Source organism: Alligator mississippiensis, chromosome 4 (assembly GCF_030867095.1).
Source record: "Alligator mississippiensis isolate rAllMis1 chromosome 4, rAllMis1, whole genome shotgun sequence".
NCBI classification, from domain to species: Eukaryota; Metazoa; Chordata; order Crocodylia; family Alligatoridae; genus Alligator; species Alligator mississippiensis.
In genome coordinates this window covers 119,118,965-119,131,439 of record NC_081827.1, presented here as the reverse complement: position 1 = coordinate 119,131,439, position 12,475 = coordinate 119,118,965, and the positions used below count along the sequence as shown (strand labels likewise).

At 44.7% G+C, this 12,475-nt stretch overlaps 1 protein-coding gene across 1 annotated transcript in view; it reads right to left on the bottom strand.

Moving 5' to 3' along the window:
- The window catches only part of CALD1 (caldesmon 1), a 367,827-nt gene that overhangs the window by 293,475 nt on the left and 61,877 nt on the right, over nt 1–12,475 (bottom strand). The window lies entirely within an intron of this gene.

Here is a 12,475-nt window from a genome sequence, read left to right as displayed (position 1 = left end):
CAAGGAAGCTTGGACTCATATTTGCCCAAAAGACACTTTTTTGCACAGCATCAAAAAACTCCAGACTACTCACAGAGTTTTTGGAGGACTTTTAGCTATACAAATAACTTGAAGAAATGAAAAAAACAAACACACAGAACAGAATGAGTTACAAATATATAGTGCAGTATGAATGCACATGCATATACATGTGCCAACCAGTACCACCACTAAGCTAGACTGAAAGAAATATGCCCTCTGCAATGGTAGGGAAAGTGGACAACACCCTTCTCCACAACCAACAAACTATTCTGCACATTTATAGTTAACAAAAATATATTCAAAAGCACAGTGAGTGAAGGCACAATACATAATGAGGCTTTGCACGTAGGTGGGCTATTTCACATGTATTTTCAACACCATTTTGGTGTGTTACATTTGTCCTCCAGTCAGAGCCCTACGGATCTACTCACGTAGGTAAAGCAAGGATTTGGCCCACACCCAGTGAACTTGCATAATTCTAGCTTGAGGGCAGGATGCTCAGTTGCTGTAAACTGGCTTAGCTCTAAAGCTATGCTGATTTACATCTGCCCAGTAAGTTTATATCACAATTATTCTAGTGCCCTTTTAATATTTAAATTCTATTTTATGAGGTAAAATTTCTCTTGGAATATTTTATCATGGAATATATACATATTTCCCTTTAACAATTCAGCAAATGCCTTTAATGTAGGAGCTTTGTTTATGGATAACTATGTTAAACCTAAAATCTAACACATACATCATGTTGGTACAACAGATTTCACATTCACAACTCACTGCAACAAGGGCAACAAAACATCTGAGCTCTGTCACACTACAAACTTCACACCCTATGGGTTGTGCAACAAGCTCCAAATCAGAAGTCGTCAATGAGACCATAATATACAGCAAGATGGATATGGCTCTGAGTATCTCCCCAGTATTGCAATTCCAGAATTTATAATAGACAGTGCCCAGTCCAACCTGCAAGCACAATTATAGAGTTAAAGCTGTGAACAAGTTTGTCAGAAGTACTCTATGGTTTATTTCCACCCTAGTTGCTCACTTGCTGTATGATCTTTATATTCACTAAAATAGAAAGCCAGCATATATTGCATATGTAACTAGGGCTCCATAAAAGCAATTACTCTTTTCTGAGAGAAGTTCTGCATGTCATAGTCAATTGATTTCCATTCAGAAGATACACTGATTTCCAAAATTCTAACACACATCACAATTTCTATTCTAAAATAGTATGTTCAAGTGAAAAAAAAATGTGAGCTAACACAATTTTTTTCCCTCACACTTAAAAATGTGATAAACTAAACTATTAAGGTGTTTAAATGTCATGTTCATGGACACCTCCTTGCACACTGTGGTAAGGAGCATCAATATAAATACCTGTAATAAATCCACAGTTAAAATATACCCATATCAATCTTAGCTCCATATTATAAAATAATTTAAAACAAAACTACCATGGCTGTAGTTGTTCACAGCTGCTAGCAAGGTTGGGTCTCCACTGACATGTTTTTTCACCTTTCTCCACACTAACCTTCTCGGTCCTTCTGGTATCATGGCCTGGAGGAAGACTTCCTTCATCTTGCCTTTCTTGTCATCTCTTAAGAAAGAAGAGCCCTTCACTGATCCTTCCCAACCCTTAATTCGTAGTTAGAAATAGAAAGTCCTCCTTTAAGAAGAAAACTTTTGACTTTTTTACAGTGTTAATATAAAATCATGAAAAACAAAAAGTAGAAGTATATAGCCCCACAAGGAGCTGGACATTAAATCATTCCTGAATTAAATTTACCATCATAACCAGAGATTGAAACCCACTTCTTCCTCTGCCAACACACTTCACACAGTCACACTTTTAGTATCATCTGGTAGGGCTGTGGGAAGCTTCAGTCCCTGATTCAGTTCGGTGGAGATTTAGCCCGATTCGGTGGCTGAATCTCCAAATCCGAATTGAATCAGAGGACCCTTTAATCTCTCCGAATCAAATGGGAAAGATTCAGAGATTCAGCCACAGACACAGCTTTAAATGTTTTTTCTACATACCTCTAGGTAGCAGGGGCTCAAGATTGCTGTGATGCTGAGGCACATGGAGCGTCCCACAGGAGTGTGGGGGGCTCCCCAGCACGCTTGGCAGCACACCCAGAAGTGGACCAGAAGCACTTCCAGTCCACTTCTGGGTCTGCTAGGGAGCATGCAGGACCCCCCCCCCTTCTGCCTCCCCCCCTTGCTCAGCAACTGGTACCTCCTGGGTCTGGGGGGAGGGCATTTGGGGTCCACCCATGGCTAATCGCCAAGCCAGGGAGGCACAGGGTAGCACCCCAGCGTGCTTCCCGGCAGACCTGGAGGTGGATCAGAAGTACTTCCAGTCCACTTCTGGGTTCACCGCCAAGCATGTGGAAGTGCTTGGCGGTCCCATGTTCCTGTGGGATGCTCCACGCACCCCAGCATCTCAGTGATCACGAGCCGCACCTGCTACCTCAAGGTATGTAGAAAAAACTTTTTAAGCTATGTCTATGTCCAAATCACTGATTCTCTGAATCAGCATCGAATCTTCAGATTCAGCCGAATTGAATCAGGAACAGTGATCTGAATCAACTAATTGAATCAGGCCAATCCAAATCTGAATTGAATAGGGCCCGTTTCACACACCCCTATGTCACAACCCAAAGTTGTGATTTTTTGTTTGTGTGTGCGCTTTGGCACCGCTAAATTATTTCCCGCCAATTTGTCGCTTTCTTTGCACGGTAGAGTTCTCTGCTGCTAGAGAGAGCTCTGGTGCAGCGGGGGATTTCCTGCCCGATTGCAGCTTCTTTGCAGTGTGCATCTCTTTCTTGCACCGTAGTGATACAGGTTGTAAAGAAGTTCCCGCCATTTGTATTAGGATCCGCACCATGTTATTGGCCGATTCCTAATTTAGGCACACGTGGTGGCTAGCGATTGGCTTGCTAGCCGTACAAAAGGCTTGGGTAGTTTCTGCCCAAGTCGGAGAGGAGGAGGGAGGAAGAGAGAGAGATTCTGTGTGAAGATCTCCAAGCGCTGTGGACCCTCGCGGACCTGACGCGCCTCCCCTAAGCAGGCAATAGAGGCAATAGAACCGAGCCTACAGAGCTTTCGCTTCTCGCCTCTCCCCGTCGCCAAGTGCAATCCTAGACGTACCCCCTTCCAGTAACTTCGGACCCACGGAGCCTAAGTAACTCCGGGGAAACTTTTCGAACCCAACTTAACCAGACCCGCAGAGCCTAGCAAACTCCGTGGGAGCAATCGATTTGTCAGAGTCCTCCAACGAGGGTTCAAGCGGGAGCTGTGCCTGGAAATCTGTCCAGCCTACACCAATATCATCTTTGGGTGTAAGTAAACAATATTTTCAATCAACCATTATGCCTCCATAACTAATTCTAACTCGCATGCACTAAACCGCCCCACGGTTCTCTCCCACCCCGCATGCCCGGGCTGCCGGCCACAGCCTGCGTGCACCGAAGACGGGTCCAGTACAACCCCAGTTCACCCCCGGCTTGCCCATGGCGGCCAGAATGGGATCGGAATCACCGCCACGCATGGCGACGAGGGCGGGATCAGGGCCCGGCCCGCACACCCTACTATCTGACTGTCTTTCACTATACCAAGTGTCCCCTCAGTGTCTCAGTGCAACACAAGTTGATTTGTGCTCTATTACAGAAGTGCCCAGACTCAAAGCACAGACATACCCAGATCAGGAACCAAAAAAGGTGGAGAGTAGAGCCAGTCCCTGCACAGCAGTTTCTGTGTTTCCTCAGGATGACCATCTTGGCCTGGCCCAGCAGGAGACTAGTCAGGTACATCATGCTTCTCTCAAGCACTCACCATGGGACAGAGAAAACATATGCTGTCTCACAAAAGTCCAGGTCTAGTGCACCAAAGAAAATGCTAAGGACAGCAAAAAACAGTCGCAACCTGGGACAGTCGAGGAAAGTGTAGAAGAGCTCCTCCTCTACCTCTAGGTCATATACGTGTGGGCAGCAAGGTTGTACATGCAACGTAACCTGACTGTCTATGTGTATAGCTCCTTCCTAGACAAGATCTCAAAGCACATCCCACCACTGCTCTCACTGGACATGGCAAGGAACAACTGACTACTGGGCATGCCACTCTTGTTGTAATGCACAGCCACAGTGATAGGGAGCAATGGAGACAGCACGGTCAGAGAGCTCCCATCAGAGAGGGCCTACTACATGTAGGCGTGATCTTCCAGGTAGCCACAGAAACCCTGGGGAGGAAGGCCTTCACTTCAGCCAAGAGGCATAAAACAAAGTGAATGGAGGACAGGCCCAGCTGGATGACTTTGGCCAACAGCCAGGCAGACTGTGCTGGTTTGAGAAGCTGGACCAACTTGATGATCTGTGACCAGACAAGACAGGCAACAAGACTTCTGGAGGCAAGATGCCCCCAGTTGCGAGGATATGGACCAGGGGCTCCTGTAGCAGCCTTGGAAACTGTCTGGGGCACCGGTCTGGGGTCTCAAGCAGTAGATGACCTGTCAAGCTGGGTAAAGTGGTAGCAAAAGAGCAGGAGAGCATCCCAGCCAAGGTGATCAGGATCTAAGAGAAAGAACTGATCAAGACCAAAGCCCCCACCATGGACAAGAACACAAAGGCCAGCATTTGCCAGGGACAGGTTTGCCAGCAAGGGGCAATCACTAACTCAACAAGTTGATCAAACCCTGCCCCCCTTCAGTGGTGGGTAGGTAAAGGATGGCCCTGTGGCAGAATGCCATCTCAGTCTCTCCTCAAATTCTGCTATCAGGCTTATTACCTATCTGACAATTTGGTTACCATGGTCACTGCAGAGGGCAGACACCCCTGCCCACATCTGCTTCAGGGAACCCTGAGTTGTAACCTGAGCAGGACACATTCCTGAGGGAGGAGGGAACCTGCTCCCTTTGCCTATGTGACTGGCATCACATACATGGGGGGAGGCTTAAACTCTCAGTTGTTCTAAGCAATGACATTATGACTGGGAGCAGGGCTAGAGACCCTGCCAGTCTACCTGGCAACCAGTGATGCATTTCAAATTGGTTGGTTGGCAGCCAACAACTGCTGACTTTCATTGAATCAGGTAAATGAAGTCATTAGGTCTATATAAGTTAAAGACCACCTAGGAGGAGGAGCGGCAGCCATGATGAAGACACTGAGAGTAGCTGAACCTCAGCAGCTCTCTCTCTCTCTCTCTCTCTCTGTCTCAACACATAGATACACTATGAACTGCCTGCCTCCAGAGGAAAGTTCTATCAGCCTCTGGATGATACTTGTGAGTAAGCTACTTGAAATCTAACTAGATATATAGCCTGCAGTAACTCAGATGCACGATCAAAGGCTACCATGCCACCATTTGCTCTAAGGTATTTCTCTGATATTGCTCTACTCTGTACCCTATTCCAAACCTACTCCCTGTAATCAATAAAGTTCTCCTGTGTACCTAGTATGGGAGACTTATTGGGAGAGGGTCTAGATTATTCCTTGGGGTCCCCTTGGTCCAGCTGACTAAGGGAGACCACTATTTGTGCTTCAGACTAAGGGAAGCACCCCAAGTTCTTGCAGTGGGTCGAGTACCCCCTTCAGGTCTATAAAGCCTGTGAACCTCACAAGAGCCACTAACAGACCGAGACTCGTGAGTGGTGGCAGCATTACCCCCAGGCTTGTGGGTGTGCTCCAGGAAGGGGGTCAGCCAGACATGAGGCACCCCCAGGGAGGCACTTGGAGCTTGGTAGGTTGTCAGATGCAGTGAGGTGGATGGCTCAGTGCAGGAATACCCCCTACTGGCCCGCCACAGACCCACTGAAGCAAGTGAAACCAGTACCAGAAGCTACTGGAGCTTCTTGAGCAGGGTCACTGCTGGAATTAAGATGGCACACCAGTGCCACAAAGTAGCAGCTGCCAAGCTGTTGAAGATCAGGACCTGATTGCAGTAGGAAAGGTTGGGCTGGTGCTAGCACCGCTGCTATAGTAGCACCTCAGCCTCCTCACTGATGCCTTCCCTGTTCCAAGCTAGATAGTCCACAAGACCTAAGAAAACACCCATAGCTTTGAAGCCATTGCAGCACCAGGACAGGCCCCTAAGGCAGGTCTGGGGAGTGAGTATCAGCCTGAGCGCCCAGCAGAAATGTATTGCCTTTGGCACAGTTGAGGTGGCACAGTCAAAGGCACAACAAGAGCCCAGCAGGGCCTGGATATTGCTCTTACTGCTCACATATACAGTTACATCATCAGCATATACTGTCACCTTAACTGGGGGGCTGGCAGCTGGGGCTGAGACTGACAGGAGGGTCAGCCTTGTCAGACAACACTACAGCACATGGAACAATGGCTCAAAGAGAAAAGCAGAATATTCCAAGGAGGGGGCAACTCTATTGGACACCCCTGCACACTGGGGACAAAGTGCAGTGCTCCAGTCATCTTCAGGAGGCTAGAGATATCCCAGTACATGAGCCAGACAAAAGAGATGAAGAGGGGTCCAAAGCTAAAGGCCTCCAGAGCCTGAAATAAGTCATGGTTGACACAGTCAAGGGCTTTCTCTTGATCCAGGGAGACAAGACCAATGCTCATAAAAGAAAGAAAAATTGACTATCAAAAGTGGAAATTGGACCCAAAACATCAGTGCTCTCCAACACCACATACTATTGCAGGACGGGAGGAGGTGGCACATTATGACTGCTTGTTATAGTAGATATAGTGTAATTACACAGCAGTATTATGAAGAGCTGCTATAGCATGGAATTCCTGTAACTGGAGTCATTTCCAGACAACATACCATCTCAATATCGTCATTAGAAGTGTACGGGAATCTTTAAGACTGTAGCTCACAAAGGTTTATCAGCTTTCTCTATAAAATTTACAATCTAAAGATGAGATAAGTTTGTGGTCAAGAAACTACATAATTAATCATCTCTTTAAAGACAGATAATTATTCTACATAGATTTACTTATGGGATGTCTATAGGACCTACCTGAGTAAACTTTAATAGCATTAAACATTCAGAAGAGATGTTGTCAAAAAGAGTCCCTAGTGCCCTTGGTTCCTTATTTTCTATTGCTTGCTCAGAGAACAGAAATCTCAGCTTTATGTCTGGAAAATTTAACCAGTCCTCCTGTTTTTCTTACTTTGTTTTAGTAGCTTTAGAATTCTTCACTTCTCTACAACAGAACAGTACTGACAACCCCAGAGAAGTTTCATCCTTGGTGCCAGGGCCTCTATAGCTACCATTCTGACCTCAAGGGACTAGGAAGGAGGGAAAATATTTGTTTCCATAACCCTGCAAGTTCCCACAATCTGATACATCCTCTCATTGTCTGATATGCCTCAGGGAAGGCCATTCTTCTGATCTGTAATCAGTGTGCTTGGGCTAGGCCATTCCTTCACTTCCCATATGTCTCTGTTTTTGGTGGCTTCCATAGAGAATCAGTTTTTAAGGCTGGGCAAATGTTTCCATAAAAGGAAGGAGCTTAAAAAAAAAGACAAGCTACTCTAAGTTATTATTAAGCATTGGACTGGCAAGTTTCAAGGGTTTTTAAAATCAATTTTTACTTAATAATTAAACAAAAAAAATGTCATTTATGTACCAGAAAATAATCACACATATAGACAAAGCATACGCTCCAGGACCAGACTTATGTAGACTTCACATATAAATTTCTTGCATGACTCACTCCAAAGAATCACAGTGCATCAAAAGTCTTTTATCATGGGTAAGGGATGTGAAGCAAGAGAAGGCAAAAGAAAAGTTATATGAGAATAACTTAGAAGGAACAAGAAATGGGCTGAATGAAAACTAAGCACAGGGTTTTTTTAGAACACTGGCTGCACATGATTAGTTGTACCTAGCATAGATGACCAGCATGCAAAAAGAGAATAGTCAAAGCTGACTTTAGGAGAAACACAACAGTGAGTGCCATGTGAGGAGAAACTAGACTTGTTCCATAAATACCAGCCAGCTGCAGCAAAGCAAGATTTCCTTCTACATCAGTATAATAAAGATGTGACATGTAGGAAGGCAGACAAGAAAGTGGCCTTCATTTTCAACTCCTGACATAAAGGTATGTCAGACAGGAGTGCTGAAATGGGTCATAGTTCCTGTCAAACAACAAGTATCCATCAAATCCAGTGACTACCACTATTATTAAGCAGTCTGATCTTCTCAGTCCAACATTCAAAATAAACCTGTTTTTCTGTACCCTACAGGGAAGAACTTTTATCTGTTCATGTCTAAGTTCCCTCTGGGTACCTCTACATCTTCTCCCTGGTATTTTCAGAGAGGGATGTACTCACACATGTCCCACACCTACCTACTCCCCACATAGCCACTCTCAAAACCTCTGCCTCATGTGCTTGTGAGCAGCAACAGAGGCAACTGTGAAGCAGCTTCACTGCCATGTTTTGGGGTTCAGAACATGCAGGCAGGAACAAGTAGGCAGGATATGCTTGAGTTTGCTTCTCACGGAGAGCACTGGTGGCACAATATCAACATACCCTGTGTGTTACTCATGCCACAATAATGCACTGCAAAACTTATATTAAGCAAAAGTTTATAGTTCTTTGTCCTTGAGTACTAGGAGTAAGGGGGTACTTCTAATACTTCCAAGACATCCCAAAAGGATGTCTGTATCAAATATGGGTGGAATTCAAACCCTGCTCCCTAGGGCTGGCCCTGGATCAGGAGTGCACACTGTAACTCTGGACAAACTGTAAAGGCTCCTCTCCGCATCACTAGAGATATCCCAGCTGCATGTCTATGGGAACTGTGTCTGGTCCAGGACGCCTCCAACCACCCCTGGAGAGTCCCACAGAGTATATAGCTTGCAGCTCCTTCAGAATAAAAGGCACTAAATAAAAGTATAAATGGAAGAAGATTACAGTAGATACTGTGAGTATACAACACCTTGTCAATCTGACAAGGTCTTTCATGAAGCCCCCTTATAGCTATAGACTTTGTTTTATTTAGCTGAGCAACAGAGTAAAACTCCCTTGCTTGTCTCAGTAACATTTGGCTAGCCTTAGAACCTGAGTCTGGTGAGAAGCATACCCTGCTATCCTTTCAGCATGTGCACAGTACAGTGGGGGCAGTCAGGAGAGGAAATGAAAAGAACTTTATTTCTACCCTTTCTCCCATGCTCCCTGGGGCCAGATGCACTTAAAAAGGTTAGATGGTTTCTTTAAAGAGCTGCAGTGACTTGCCTTCCTTTTCCCCCACTCTCCCAACCCTGATGCAAGAGAAAAGCAAAAAAGAAGTGTACCCCGGAACATTATGTCTGAGTTGCAAAGATATTGGGAGCTCCTCCAGGGTACTGCAGCTTACACACCAGTGCACAGATGCTGCTCATGGCATCAGCCAACTGTCTGAAATTACCTTGGGTCCCACCCCATGAAGATGCAGTGCATTTTCTTTCCTCTAAAAGAGATTCTGAACTCTGGTGTGGTTATGTCATTTTCCACAGCTCATCTTAAATCAAGCTAAAGGTATATACAGAGACTATAGTGCAGATGGTGGTGCATGCACAGCTGTGTGGATTTGACACAAAGGTGAGTGAGCTTTTATTTGTTAGCTAGCCACCCAGCTGGCAGATCTGACTGGGGGATCACTCGGAAGTGCCTGAGAGACAGAAAGAGAAGGCCACCCACCATGAGCAGATTTGGTCATCCTTATTGTTACCTCCTGTCCCAAGTTTGCTTCATCTGTGGTACAGAGCCAGATGCAACAATCCAGGAAACCGTCCATATTTATACAAAAGACAAAGGTGTTTTACGCTTTCTGTAGGAAGCAGTGTCCTTCTACCTTTAGCAACAGACTTTGTAGGATTCTGAAGGTGGCACTGTCTTTCCTTAAAAATCACCCAAGTACACTCAGAAATTATCTAAAAATTATTACAAAATAGAACTGCATCAAAAGCCTACTAGTGTCCCTTCAAATTTAAAGCAGTGTGCAATGCTAGCAGCAAAGGACTGGCACTGCAATTTCAATGTGAAAACATGATTCCAATAAGAGGGGAAAGGCAATGTTAATTTGAATATAGGTAACGAATCTGCATGTAGAGCTTTTGGAGATGAAACATCAGGACCTTCTTTTATAGCTGGAAGGCATCCAGTGTATTACCAGAAGTAATAAAGAAGAATATCAAAACACGTTTAAGGCAGTGCAATTGGCTGTGGTATGTGTGGTCCATGTTATATTAAGCAAACAAGGAACGCACAGCAGCAGATAGCATCAGCCCAAGCATGCACACAACATACCATGAGGACGTAAAAGGATATTGGGAATGAAATCTCATATCATACCCCTAAATTGTAGATATCAATCTGAGGATTTCAGGAAGAATATTCCCTCACTTGGGTTTAAAAGGGATATCTACACTCTGTTGTTAGCATCCCTAGGGACTGTTGTCTCCAAACACATCCCACCCATCCTGGCTGTTGTTGATGCATGCCAAACTCAGAAATGCTGTGCTGAAACCACTCTAGAGGCAACCCCTATGGTTCTTGAGAGTACCAGGTGGGACACCCCAAAGTGGCATCACTGCCACGTTTTTGGGTTTAGCGTGTGCAGGTAAGTGGGGCCAGCTTCAGAGCAGCCTCCCCAGGGACACCAGGAGCATAGTGTAGACATTGCTTCTAAATCCAAGTGAGGAAACGATGTCTGTGAAACATTTGGACTAGTCCACAGGATGGCTGAATAGACATGCCCAAGACATGTTAAAAATACATAATTATATGTAATTCCCATTTAGCAATAGTCATTGTGGTGCAAAAAGCTTGTTCATTTCTGCTCGTGTGGGATTTTATTTTTCTTGGGATAGCTAGTTACATAAATGTATGCCATATTTATTTATTCTATAAAAATAATCCAAACAAGAAGGAAAGAGAAAGCACCCTGGAAAAAGAGATATTTTACCCAGAACCATAAGAAGAAGAATTAATCATGAACGAAGTGACCTCACCTTAGTGAAACCAAAATAAACAGCATAATTATTCCAATGAAAACAAAATCCCTGCACGTTTCAATCTGAAACCAAGCCACCCTATGAGTACACAGTGCCCCCCAAAGAATGATAGCCTTGCAGCAGTTTTGTACATTAGCAGAAGGGAACTATATATTGGGTTGTTTTTTGAACCTTTGCCTTTTACATTGCCTCTGCAGGATCACATATGGCAGGAGAACTCTGGCCTCAGAGACACCACCTTTCCTGAAGGGCATGCCCACTTTTTTTTCCACAGAGAGCACAAAATATGAACAACACATGTGCATTATTTTCCAAACTTCCCTCCTTTCCAAGTGCGGTGTGAGGACAGTCCTATGCAAAATTGCAATGAAATTAAAAATGTTCAGAATATTTGAGTATCTCTTCAATTTGTCTTTTAAAACTAGTTTATCTGTACAAAATGCTTGCATTAAACTGGCTAATTTTTAATTGAAAGAGCTTCACATTGAACACTGTTTTCACTCCTGAAAACATGGTGCCATCATATAACTTGGGCAGCCAAATTCCAAATCTCACAGAAATGGTGCAAACATTTTGGAGGCAGGGAAAAGAATATTTGGGCTTCATTTTCTTCTTTCTTAGACTAGGCTAAAATCAGGAGTAAGTGTAAGGAAGTCAATGTAATTCTTTGACCGATCCTGGTGTAACGGTGAAGAGAGAATCAGAGCCTTTGTCTTCTGACCCTGCTAAATTATTCAACTTCCAGCAATGGCTCAGGCAATAAGCAGAAGTTATGTCTCAGTCACTAACTTGGATTCAAACATAACATCTGACATTAGCAGGTAACTGATCTGTGCATTTGGACTCCACAGATATCCATGTTTTCTCACATTGGTGTACGATTGAGTGCCCCATGTAGATATAACACAGAACTGCTGCAGCTTGATCCTCCACTGTGGTGCCAATGGGGATAGATGCCATGTAGGTAATCATTGTAGGAAATCAGAGCCCTCCATAGATGTAGGGGCCCAATCCTGAGCACCACATGAATTGGTACACAGGCCCCTCAAGCCCCAGAAGGACTTGCCTGTGGGGAATCCCCCAGACAACATATGTTTTGCCCAATAAATCAGATCAGCTGTAATTGGATGTGCCCCACTACAGCTGATCTGCTTTAACATCTGTTTTTACTTCTAGGGCTAGGTACAGACAAAAAGCCTGAAGTTGAATTGATTCAGTCTTTGTAAGTTAGTCTAACCTGCAAAGATTGAACCAATAAGCAAAGGAACAGATATTCACTTTTGATTCAGAAAATGTAGCCACCTGCCTGCAGTGGCTCAAGCCAGAAGCCAGGGGGTGCTACAGAACGGCTCTCTGGCACATAGCAGCATGGGCTATGTGTTCTCTTCCAGCAGCCAGCCAGTAAGCCAGCAGGGCAGGGCAGATCTGTACTTGGGGGAAGGTGAGTTTAACCCTATCCTCCCCCTCCCCCCCAGACCCCAGCAGGGTTTATT